General features: G+C 42.2%; 1 protein-coding gene across 2 annotated transcripts in view; it reads left to right on the top strand.

Annotated features, from left to right (window-relative positions):
* The window catches only part of LOC134080352 (uncharacterized), a 257,953-nt gene that overhangs the window by 70,424 nt on the left and 175,092 nt on the right, over positions 1 to 12,437 (top strand). The window lies entirely within an intron of this gene.

Genomic DNA, 12,437 nt, shown 5'->3' with positions numbered 1-12,437 from the left:
CAAAAAAAAAAACGAAACCAGAGCCAGAGTGATGCTGAAACCGGTCTGTGTCCCTAGTTCATTCTAACTCCACGAAAATGACCACCGCTGGTTAGTTTGCTTTACTTTGTGGAGTAATCCATATGGATTGGTGAATATGTAGGCTTTAGACCTACTTTCTCGGGGGGCAGAGACATTTTTCAAGGTGGTGTAGGCCCTGAAATACAGTAGCCAAAGCATAAATATTTTAATCGTAGTTGAGCTATTCAGGTTCGCGGATAGAACTCGGTCAGATTAGCGCGATAAGGCATTGAACATTTTGACATTTTTGAAAATAAAATACATGTAAAATATTTCCCTCACATCCGTCTTCCTATGTGCAGAAATGTGTTAAACTACTGACAACAAAATACGTGCGTTTAAGCTATAGGTTATTGTGTCAACGATGCAATAGGCCTACATTTTTTAAAAGTTGTCCATCCACCGTTGATGCAATCATTTTTCTGCATAAGAACATAGCCCAAACTTTCACCAATAGATCTCGTGTTGCAGTTAAGTAGCCTATAGGTAAGGTAGCCTACTGTTTTCGATGAAAAAGGCAAGAGCTGATTTTCATGTCAATAACCCTCATTTGCGCTATGTCGATGTTAGGCTACACGCGTTGATTAGAATTTCATTTAGATAGGTCCACAGGACCTGTTGTGTTTTGTTCTGTTAGTTTTGCCATTTGTGGTTGAGCAGCTATGTTCATTTAATTTCAAGTGGCTATATGATTGGGCTTCTTGTGCGTGCCTGTGTTGGCGCTTGTTGCCCCGTGTGAGCTTCTGCGCTCACCTTTTGACATTTCTGAATGCCTTCCTACAGTTGCTTAATTAAATCAGGCTTTCCACACAAACAAACGTATTGTCATAGCTTAAGTATAAAAAACCATCAAGAGAATGACATTTTAACTGTATTGGGCTCGGACAGAAAAATCCGCACACACAGATATCCGAATCGACCCTCTGACTGATCGCATGGCTGATTTTAAAAATCGCTCATCCACTCGTCATCGCTCATGAGCATCCAAGCTATCTTATTGTACACGGCATCTCACCAGAATTCTTGAAATTGTCCATTACCCATGCAAACATTTATTTAGTAGCCTATTTACAAACTCTCTGTGTTTATTTTCAATTTCTCTCGTTTCTCTGCGTTTCTCTCAATAGCTAACTAGGGCGACAAAGGGAAGGAAATATGATTTGACATTTAAGCTGACAATTGTCAAATTTGCCGAACAAAATATAGGAGAAGACAAAACAAAGACAAAACATGTGTGGCTTTCAACTTGTATTGATTGAAAATAGGCCTAATGTTACGATTTTCAAACCTGTCAATATTCAATAGGCTTACACTGCAATGCAGTGATATATGAGATGCATCCCCTATAATCATTATAGGTCAAAAAAGACAAGTAGAACGGCAAACAACCGGATTCATGAGGTCATATCCTTTTGAAATAAATTAAGCCACCGTTAATGCCACGGGGCAAACGTGTTTCTTAGCGTCTTGAAACTTTCTTCTGTGAACTGAAAATCCGATCAAATTTCATTCAAAGGCAGTCCATAATTCAAATGAAATTGTTCTCTAACGAAAAAGTCCCAACTTTTATAATAGGCCCAAATAATAGAATATTTATAGGCAAGATGTTTGTAGTGCTTCGGAAAATGGGACATTTTATATTTAATCAAAACCGTTCAGTTAGTAATTCATTCTCCCTCCTTCGCATTCGGTTTGGAAAGAAACAGCATAAGAGAGCATAAACCATAGTTTCTCCAGTAGGCCTATCTTATTTTACAAATTTGACAACAGCCAGCTTACATTTCAAATAAACATAGCCTAGAGGTTTGTTGTGCGTCGGAAAATGGGACATTTTATTTTTAAATTATTTCCCGCATTTAGAATCAAGAATAACATTCGTGAACCATTTTGTTTTGTTGCCAGCATAAAAACAAGCGTACCATCAGCCTATCATAAAATGTATGAATTGTCCCAAAAACGAGAACACAGTTGTGCTTAGGACATAGGCTTATGCTTTTAGTGGTTAGGCCTACCTCATGAAAACATTAGTGACAGCAAAACAAACCTAAACGAAACAGCCAGATGCCTCTTCATAAAATAGGCTAACAGAAGACACCTTCATGAACAATAACAAGTTTTGTCGTGAGACTAGGCTATTAAAAGCAGAAAAGATGTTCAGCTTGCTTCGGGATTGAATTCAATTTGGGACTGTTTGGCTAGTGGTAAATGCCGACATTCCTAACCCTGCTTACAAGTGCCACCTGGTGGTTGTTTGGGACATTGCAGCTTCACTTGGGAAAAATAAATAAAATACACGTGATTCACGTGTGATTCTCATGAGAATCTCACGTGAAAGCGGCCAATGTCAACCAACGCCCACTGTATGTTCTTCCTCCTGCCTCTGTTCTCCAGGTCGTCTATGTGCTCGGTTAGGTCATGCACCTGTTTCTCTAATGCCCTCATCTTGCTTTCCACTGGTTCGACAGTATCCTCCAGAGCACATATTCGTCCCTCCGTTTCGGTAATTCGCTTCTCATGGGTGTCTAGCTCCTCATGATGGCTTTCAAGTAGGTGTGATAGTGGACTTAAATTATCATCAATTATCTTGGACATGTTAGTGCAGACACCACTTCTCGGAGTGCGGGTGCTAGCGAGCTAGCGTTATCCTCAGTGTCAGCCTCGCTGGCCTGTTGGCTAAGCTTCTCTGTGTTTTTCGCAGCTGTGGTTCTTTTACGATTCATATTGGGTGCGTTCGTAAATTGCACTCCGAGCGCTCCGAGCACAGTCTGAAACTTTTTTAACCGTTCGTAAATTCAGAGTGTGGATGGAATTATCGTTCGTTTATTCAGAGCGTCACACTCTCGGAGCGCCCAGAGCGTACTCTGGGCACTCCAGCTGAAAGGACAGAGTAGCAGAGTGTGACGTCACATCAGTCAGCTAGTAACGAATCTAGTTACCTACGTAACGTTAACAGCAAAGATTCTAGAACAGAGCAAGATGGATCAGTTGCGTCAAAAGAATGAAGTACGGTACAGGACGCCATTTCGGTAAGCTCAGCAACATTTCTGACACAGTTCCAATCATATAAACCCACTTCAACAGCTGTTTTTGCCGTTGCCAGCTGTTTTTTGTTTTGTTTTGTTACTCGGTAATGATCTGGCCGTGTGAAAGGCACGATTTATTACTTTTCGGCTTACCAAAATGGCGCCCATGGAGCGTCAAAATGTACTTCAAAAAATCCAACGTATTCTCCGGCCAGTGATCCATCTTGCTCTGTTCTAGAATCTTTGGTTAACAGGGTAGCATTTTAGTGCTAGTGCTAGAAGAACGTTTCCAAGTTGACATTACAAGCGTTGCTCATCAAGATTATGTAGACGGTTTAACCCATTCACGCCGTATGCTGCGTAGCGCAACATTCTATCTCCCGCTGGTTGCTGCGTAGCGCAACATTCTATCTCCCGCTGGTTGCTGCGTAGCGCAACATTTTTTCGCGTCATCGTTTTCATGACAAGTGTGGCATATAACTCACTGTCATTGGTTCAAATACACATGGGGTGGGTCTTGTATACTCACTTGGCAACCAATATGTACTGTGGTTGGCTGAAAATCACGTCAATCAATCAAACATACACGTGCAGTTTTGTTTATGTTTTTAGCGGTAAACAGCTAACTAGCGAGAACTAGCGATAACTAGCGATAATTAGCAATGATGAATATGGAGGATTTTGATAGCGAGGGGAGTGATATTGATGTAGATTGTGAGGTAGAGTGTGAGGGATTTGGCCATGAGAGGGTGGACGAGGATGAGTTTGTGCAAAATGATCCGTTAGATAGGGCACAGGAGTGGAATATGTGGGACACTGACGACGACGAGGAGGAGGATGACTTTCGGGGGTTCCAGGTTGACTGGCGAACCGATAGTTACGAGCCAAGGAATATGAAGCGGTTCTCTCGCACACCTGGCGTAAAGCAACACATCCCTGTAAATGCTAGCCCCCTGGAAGTATTTTCGAAGATATTCACGGAGGAGCTGTGGGACCTGTTGGTGACGGAAACCAATCGCTACGCGGAGCAGGCGCGACAGACTCCCACGAACTCCAAGTGGACGCCAGTCTCCAAAACGGAAATGAAAACGTTCATCGGGCTGTGTCTCACCTTTGGCGTTTTGAAGCTGCCATCACGCCGGGACTACTGGAGGCAGACTAAATGGCTGTACCAAACCAACGTCCCAAAGGCAATGTCAAGGGACCGTTTTGACATGATTTGGAGGTAACGATTATGTTTATTTGTGCTCTCATCGCTTGTGTTCTCTACCGGAACTTGTAGGTATTTCTGCTAGTAGCCTAGGCTAGTTTAATTTCGCCTGTTGCCGCCACAGCTGTTATGTGAATACTGTCGCGGAAAATGTCAACACCTAGCTGTCAGTGATCATCGAGGGGCGTAGCCTATGACGTGTATTTAAAGTGTCCTCACTGAACAGTTTTGAATCTCTCTATCACGCTGCAATTATGCAAAATGTGCAGAAAACCTGTCTGAAAACGGCTATAGAAAACAGAATGGCCAGTAATGATAGTGGTGCAATTACTAATGGTGATGATTGATACTGATAATAATATTGGCATAATTAATACATATCATAATAAATAGCAATACATTTATGGCATGATGAATAAATAGTGTAATAAATAGTAATACAATTATGGCATAATTAATAAATAACAATAAATATAAATACTATAATATACTATAAATACTATAAATAACACAATACATGTAAATAAATACAATGATGGAAGCTTAAATTCTTTATCATGTGCATTTTCAGATATCTCCACCTAGAGAATAACCTGAGCTCTGCCGTGGATAAAGCTGACCGACTTTGGAAGATCCGGCGGTTCATGGACCTCCTCCTGGTTCAGTTCAAGGCGCTTTATGAGGTCAATGGCTTTGTAAGCGTAGACGAGTCAATGGTCAAATTCAAGGGACGCCTGGCCTTCCGGCAGTACCTCCCAATGAAGCCAATCAAGTGGGGAATTAAGGTGTGGGTAATGGCGGAGAGCAACACCGGCTATGTCAGCAATTTTCAGGTATACACCGGGGCCATTGCTGGTAAGACTGAGACAGGCTTGGCTTACCGGGTAGTGTCCGACCTCGCTAAGCCTTATTTTGGGTCAAACTTGTGTGTCTACATGGACAACTTTTACACTAGTGTGCAGTTGCTAGAGGATCTTAAGATCAGGGGGGTGCAAGCGTGTGGAACGGTGCGTGCTGGGAGGAAGGACCTCCCTAAAAATAAGCAGCTCACAAAGAAGGCTGAACTGAACAAACACCACTTCAATGTGGCACAGCGGGATGACCTGACCTTCTGCGTCTGGCAGGACACCAAGACTGTGATGGTTCTATCCAACTTCCACGACCCAACTGCACATGGGTCAGTGAGGAGGAAAGCTAATGGTCAGCGGCAGACGGAGGTTAGGGTGCCTGCATGCCTTGCTGACTATCAGAAGCACATGAAGGGGGTCGACCTGCTGGATCAGATGGTGGGCTACTACCAGGTCCGTCATCGTTCTACAAAATGGTGGAGGAGGCTCTTCTTCTACTTCATCAGTGTGGCTGGGTACAATGCCTTTGTTGCTGCTAGGTCTGCTGGAGGACCCGAGTGGACGTACAGGAGGGGCGGCTATAAGGACTGGCTTGAAGATCTAACCCAGGAGCTGATCGTCCCAGTCACCGCAAGAAGTGCTCCCTGTGTGCTCCCCACCAGCCCAGCAGGAGCTTCGGCTGAACATGATCTGGTGCAGCTCAACGACAAGCGGAAGACCTGCAGGGAGTGTTCTTTGAAGCACAGCGGCACCAATGTGCGTCCAGGGTCAACTCTGATGGGGTGCAAGCAGTGCAACATCCCTCTTCATCGCGAGTGCTTCATGCACCATGTTGTTCGGCATAGATGATTTTTTGGAGGCTGTGTCTCTGGGCCTGAGCTACTTCCACCCTCTGTTCTGCTCAAAATGTGCGCTGTTGTTTCTGCCCCACTCTGAGTTGTGGCACTCAGTGGCCTTTCCTGTAGTTCCCCAATCTCGTGTGTGTGTGTGTGAGTGTGAGTGTGAGTGAGTGAGTGAGTGAGTGAGTGAGTGAGTGAGTGAGTGTGAGTGTGTGTGTGTGTCGCTGTCTCTGTCAAGCAGCTAGTTAGTTAGCTAGTCAGTCAGTCAGTGTGTGTGTGTGTGTGTGTGTGTGTGTCTGTCTGTCTGTCTGTCTGTCTGTCTCTGTCAAGCAGTTAATTAGTTAGCTAGTCAGTCAGTGTCTCTGTCTGTCTGTCTGTCAAGCAGTTAGTTAGTCAGTCAATGTGTCTGTCCGTCTGTATGAGGATAATGCTAGAGACTGTTCCCTGTTCAGGACTTTTCCCACCCCTCCCCACCCCTCCTTACCTCTCCCTCATAACAAGGTGCCTTATTCAATGTTGGCATGTTTTTATTTGTTGTTAACATTTGTATTTATTGTATTTTATATCATTAATTTATGGTAATATATTTTGAGAATATTTTTAAAAAATGTGTTGGTATGATGGAGCATGGTGGAATAAAACCTGTGATTCTTACCTTTACAATGCTTTTTATTTCATGTTTCTAGGTGCTACAGATGCTTAGATATTAAGGTTTTGGTAAACATTGACAAATTTTAGTATTTTTTCAAAAAACCCTCAGGAAATAAGGTTGTTTATTCTAGAATTCCATAGGATTCTATAGGCGTTTTTAGCAGGCATTTTAGGAGTAAATGGGTTAAATAACTGCTCTCACATTGTTCTTCATCATCACTGTCAAGAAAGCTCTTGCATCAGTGGAATTGAGTTTTGAATAATACATAAACCCTGTTTCAAAAGTGCCGTAGTGGCGTCCATATTGTAAACATAAACACAAATAATCGTTCGTAAATTCACTGGGAGTTAGAATGCTCATCTTTTTCGAACTTCAGAGCGTTATTCTATTTTTCAGAGTGTCAGATTGAATTTACGAACGCACCCATTGTCAGCTTGACTCATAAAGTAGGCACTAATACTCATTATATGTTAAAGAATGATAAGAACTCATGACGGACCGCGATTTTAGGTGTAATTATTAAGTAATAAGCGTAATGGCGCACCAGCTCAACAGAACACCACCTCTCCTCAAGCCGCCATCTTGAAAACCAAGTTCTAGAATTGTTGAGCATTGTTTTTTAAAAGCTTTAAGAACTGTTTACCATGTTTAAATTTGCTTTGGCTAAAAAGTGCCAGTCAAATGTAATGGCACATGTAATATAATGTCAATACAGTCTGGGAGGGACAGAAATACCTTAACAGAGCAAGCAGCAACCCTCCTGAGGACTAAGCTAAGTATCTATTTTGTATGTTAAAGAGACCCTATGCAACTTTTTCATAGTCATAAAATCGCTCAGAAATCGTTGTTTTGCTTGACTGACCAGTTTCATCAAAAACAGTAATATTTCTTCCCGCCCCCAGTGTCCCTATCCGCTATTGCAACCTTGCAGTTTCTGCAGGAGACGATCACTCCTTACATCTGGAAGTCTGAGACGCGTAAGGAACAAGAAGAACCACGCTTGCAATTTATATATTTATATATAGCCTATATATGTATAAATATACACGCTAAAGCTGTCGGGGAAGCTCTGCAGAGAAATATGCAAGCATAAAACGAGCGAAACCAAAAAACGAAACCGAAACCAGAGATGAAATTGCCAATCCTGCATAGTTCCTCTTTAATGTCAAATATAGGTTGATGAAAGAACTGTAGGCTCAAATTCAAATTACACTTAGGCCTACGCATGAAAAGTAGGCTACTATTCAGTGGTGGTTGCTGCTCTGTGGAATAGGGGAAGCTCTGATAAAAATGGTCAGTTATTAGATAAATATGATTAGGGTGCTATATTGTTCTTTAACACTAGAAGCGCCGCGCCGTTCTGACCCACTTATACCTAGAAGCGCCGCGCCCCGGTCATTTGACCGCTTTGACGACCTACTAGAAGCGCCGTGCTGTTGTGAACTACTTAAAGCGCGGCGAGGCGGTCAAATGACCGCTGAGTCCTTAGACTGGGAGGCTTTTACTTACACATAATGATCGCTAGATGGCGCTTCGTGCACGAATGAAATCGTTTGGTCATAAATTCAGTTTGCACTAAGCCATGTGTCATTCGTGTCAGACCGTGTTGTTGATAATCTGTGGTTGTTTGTTTCATTATGACATACAGCACGTTTGAGTTATCTGTTCATGTATTTGTGTTGATTTGTGTTGTTTGAGGTAAAAACGTTGGAAGAGTTCTTGAACAAACCTTAAGCAAACTTGACTTTCAACTAAAATGCTCTAAAAGTGAATGTGGCTAGTTCTAATTCACTCCCCAAATTCACTTCTATTAATTTAATAGGTTCGCGCCGCCGAAAATGATCGGACCTAGTCACCTGGAACAAAGAGCCTAACAGTCTGGTTTCAATTACACAGTAGCCAGGATTTCATGCCGCATTTTACAGGCTACCGTGGCCACTTTCTAAAACAACTTTCATTCATTTAGGGAGAAGCATCTTATAGGGTCTAGGCTAGCTACCTCGGAGGGAGGGAGATAGAGAGAGCTATGCTGAGCAGGCATAGGCGTGAGAAGTAGCATAGGCCTAATTTAAAATAATGAGTGAATGATATTCTCCGTTTTGCGAATGTGTAGGCTATGTTTGAGATGTCTGCTGAAAAAAAGCTATAGGCCTGTTTCTACAATTTAAGCTAACTTCTATGTGAATTCGAGATTCAGCATTGAGACAGACATTTTCACATGTTAAGTAAGCAAGGTAGTAGCTCAATGGTTAGAGCTTCGGCTTCAGGAACCAAGGGGTATTGGTTCGATTCCCAACCTATTCATGACGGAAGTCCTTTTGAACAAGGCATCAATAAAAAAGGCTATATTCTATTATTTTCTATTCACATAACTACACGCACGCTGGCGAATTCGAACATTCTGAAACGCGCATATGAAACATTGCGCATTCTTCCACGAGTTGCCTTCACAGTCAGCCTACAGACTAGTAGGCAGGGACAGATAGATGGGGTGGGGGTGGGGAGGCAGTTAATTGTCCATTGCCTCGGTGATGTCTGTAGCCTGACCTAGACGAGTGTATGGGGGAGGGGGGATGATCGGTTTCAAATAGGCTGCAATGGATAGTGTTATGTATAGACCCCGAAGCCATTTGATTTGAGAACGGCTGGCTGATGAAGTTGTTGGCTGGCTACCTGGCTCAGCCAAAACCTTAATGCAGCCGCCAAAGTTTTCATGACTGATAATGGCTTTAGTTGCCACTTCATGTCTACAGATGTGTATATTGTATTCAACACACAATGTTATTGTATTGTTTTGGACAACGTTCTGCACGTTTCACTTCAATGTAGACTGCATGCGTTCATTGCGTTGTGAACGCGCAGCAATCTCTGGAAAGGAAACGGTGGAAGTCGCAGCAGTAGCCTAATAGCCTATATCACGCTCAATGCTGTAAATCCATCTGTTCCAGAATATTTGGTTCATATCATCAATCTTTGGTGTTTGTGCAACCGGGCCCTGACGATTTAACAAAAGTCTGAGTAACGTAGGAATTAGGAAAGTATGTAGGCCTAATATAAGGTGAGATCAAAATCAGGCTAGAAGTAGTTCTACTTTGTTTCCTTCTTTTCCCCATGTCATTTTCATTGGTCGCCAACTCACTGTGAGTCCTGTGTATCGTAGCAACGAGCACAATACTGATGTGGTGTGTCCAGTGGGAAAATCTCATGCAGGCCTAGTTTCTAAGCTATCGTTTATTTTTTCGCGTGTCACTATGATATAATTATTTTTAGATGCAAAAAGTCTAACTGGCTCAGTCAAAGTTTGTCAGATGGCGGCAGAAAATGATTGGCTGGCGAAATGTTTTTTCGTTAATGGTAGGCCTAAACATATTGTGATTCATCCGTTTATTTCAGATAGGTTGTTATTAAAAACCATTAACAAACAATAATTGTTCATCGACGTTGAAAAACGATCAGTAAATTTAATCGAAGATTCTGTATTTCGCTCCTGCCAGGATGTGAACACGGGTCTCCGGCGTTGCAGACAGGAGTGCTAACGCTGCGCCACTTGACAATATATAAAGATTGCGTTAGGATAGGTGTTTGACTTGACGTAACTCAGTCTGTCCAGCAAATATGTAAGAAAATGCTTATACATTAGCATAGATATAGTCTGAGCTTTAAAAGATAGCCTACAAATAGAAGATAAGATATACAACTATGAATGTACGTAGGCATACGCGCCCTACGTACATAAATAGGCTACGACGAAAATATGTTTTACACATGTAGGCCTGTCGCAACGTTTTCAAAACAAACTCGCATTTTACCACTGTAAATCGCCTCCATAGACTATGCCATGTAAATGAAAAATAGTTATTAAAATAAAGCACATATATAATACATATTGCACATATATAAACGATATGTTTTATGGTAAAATATTATTCTCATGCCCGACTGACAGGAAATCCTTGCGACATCTGCTGTGAGAAAAGAGAATAGCAGCCTGGACAAAAATGGCCGAACGCGAGACAACATAGTGTTGTCACAAGTGAGCGCAAAATAGCTCTGAACTAGCTTGTACCGGTGTGCTTTTGATCATGTAAAAATTCTGGGTGACAAAACACGCGTATTTAGGAAAAGTCGTGAACGTAGGGTCCTGGAATTTAATCGAGTGAAAAGATTTTTTTTTTTTTGTAATCGCTGCGGTCAAATGACCGCAGCCCGGCAGTTCTAGGTATATCTAGGTCAAACCCACACGGCGCTTCTAGGAATACGCGTCAGCGGTCAAATGACCGGCGCTTGGCGCTTCTAGTGTTAAGGGCAAAAAAGATCCCAAAATCCCAGAATAGAACAGTATACCTACAGCTCTGAGACATGACACCTGGCTTGGTTGGTACATTATACCAGTTCACTTTGGGGAAAGTTTAAATAGGCTATTTGGTAGCATACTAGTTATTTCTCTGTGGCTATTCCGTTCATCTGCCTTGCTGTTTTATTTTGAATCTCCCCTGGTGGGGAAGACTTATCATATGGCTTTAAAATAAATAAATAATAAATCATGTAAACATTAGCATAATGTAGCCAGGCATAATGTAGCCAGGCATTACATAACGAGCTATCTGGCTACAACGTAGCCTAAATAGGCTACACAACTGAAACGAAAGCAAGTCTATAGAACCTAATTCCACATTACAGTTTTATTTACAGTAGGATATGTACAACAAATAGAAACCGACTGTATTGCTCACAAATATATGAGAATTTGAGCAGCAACTTGCCTTGGTTCTTGATTTCCCCTGCTAACTTCAGCGCATCCCTGAATTTGAAACTCGCCTCTCCAATCCCGACATATGCCACCAATCACAACGAGTTCTAACCACAACCACATTCAGAGCAGTAGATAAGTTTGTCCTGGTACATTCTACTGCCCATTCACTCCCTGAGAAGCCTGGCTTCCCTGGAAATGCGCTTTTGGAGTGTTTGGTGAACTTTGTGATCAACACCAAGTTAAAATTTCCAGGTCCACAAATAATTCCTCTACTTTTAGTATCATTCAAATTTAAAGTTGATTTATTGCTTAGCCTACTTATCACTTCAACACCATTGACTGTAGCTCTCCAAACTGTAGGCTAACTGTGCAGCGCAACTGTTCAAATTGCAGCCTAACGTTAAAGGGATAATCCGGAGTGAAATGCACTTTAGATCAATTTTTCGGACTATTGGGAGTACATACGTTGAGTTGACACCAAAATCATGTCATTCGGATGTATTTTGAGAAAGTTCGCGCTCACCGTTTTTAGCCAAAACTCGTTAGCCTGGAAGTGACCGGGGCGTGTCCTTTCGCCGCTACAAAACGCTATTTTTATACCTCTTCTACTGTTCCAAACAACACTACAGTTACGTGGTAGTGAGTAGAGGTTCCCTAAAGCCAAACCGAAGTATCCGCACGTCTTTATGTGGTCGGATAGAGAGTCCAGAATGAATTTAATCGAGTCCGTACCTTTCCGGAAATGTTAGTAAAGTGTTGTGAAAACGTTGCTAGCTGCAACAGCGACATTTCCGGAAAGGTACTGACTCGATTAAATTCATTCTGGACTCTCTATCCGACCACATAAAGACGTGGGGATACTTCGGTTTGGCTTTGGGGACCCTCTACTCACTACCACGTAAGTGTAGTGTTGTTTGGAACAGTAGAAGAGGTATACAAATAGCGTTTTGTAGCGGCGAAATGACATGCCCGAGTCACCTCCAGGCTAACGAGTTTTGGCTAAAAACGGTGAGCTCGAACTTTCTCAAAATACATCCGAATGACATGATTTT

The sequence above is a fragment of the Sardina pilchardus genome, chromosome 5, assembly GCF_963854185.1.
Source record: "Sardina pilchardus chromosome 5, fSarPil1.1, whole genome shotgun sequence".
NCBI lineage: Eukaryota > Metazoa > Chordata > Actinopteri > Clupeiformes > Clupeidae > Sardina > Sardina pilchardus.
This window is presented reverse-complemented; position numbering and strand designations above follow the sequence as displayed.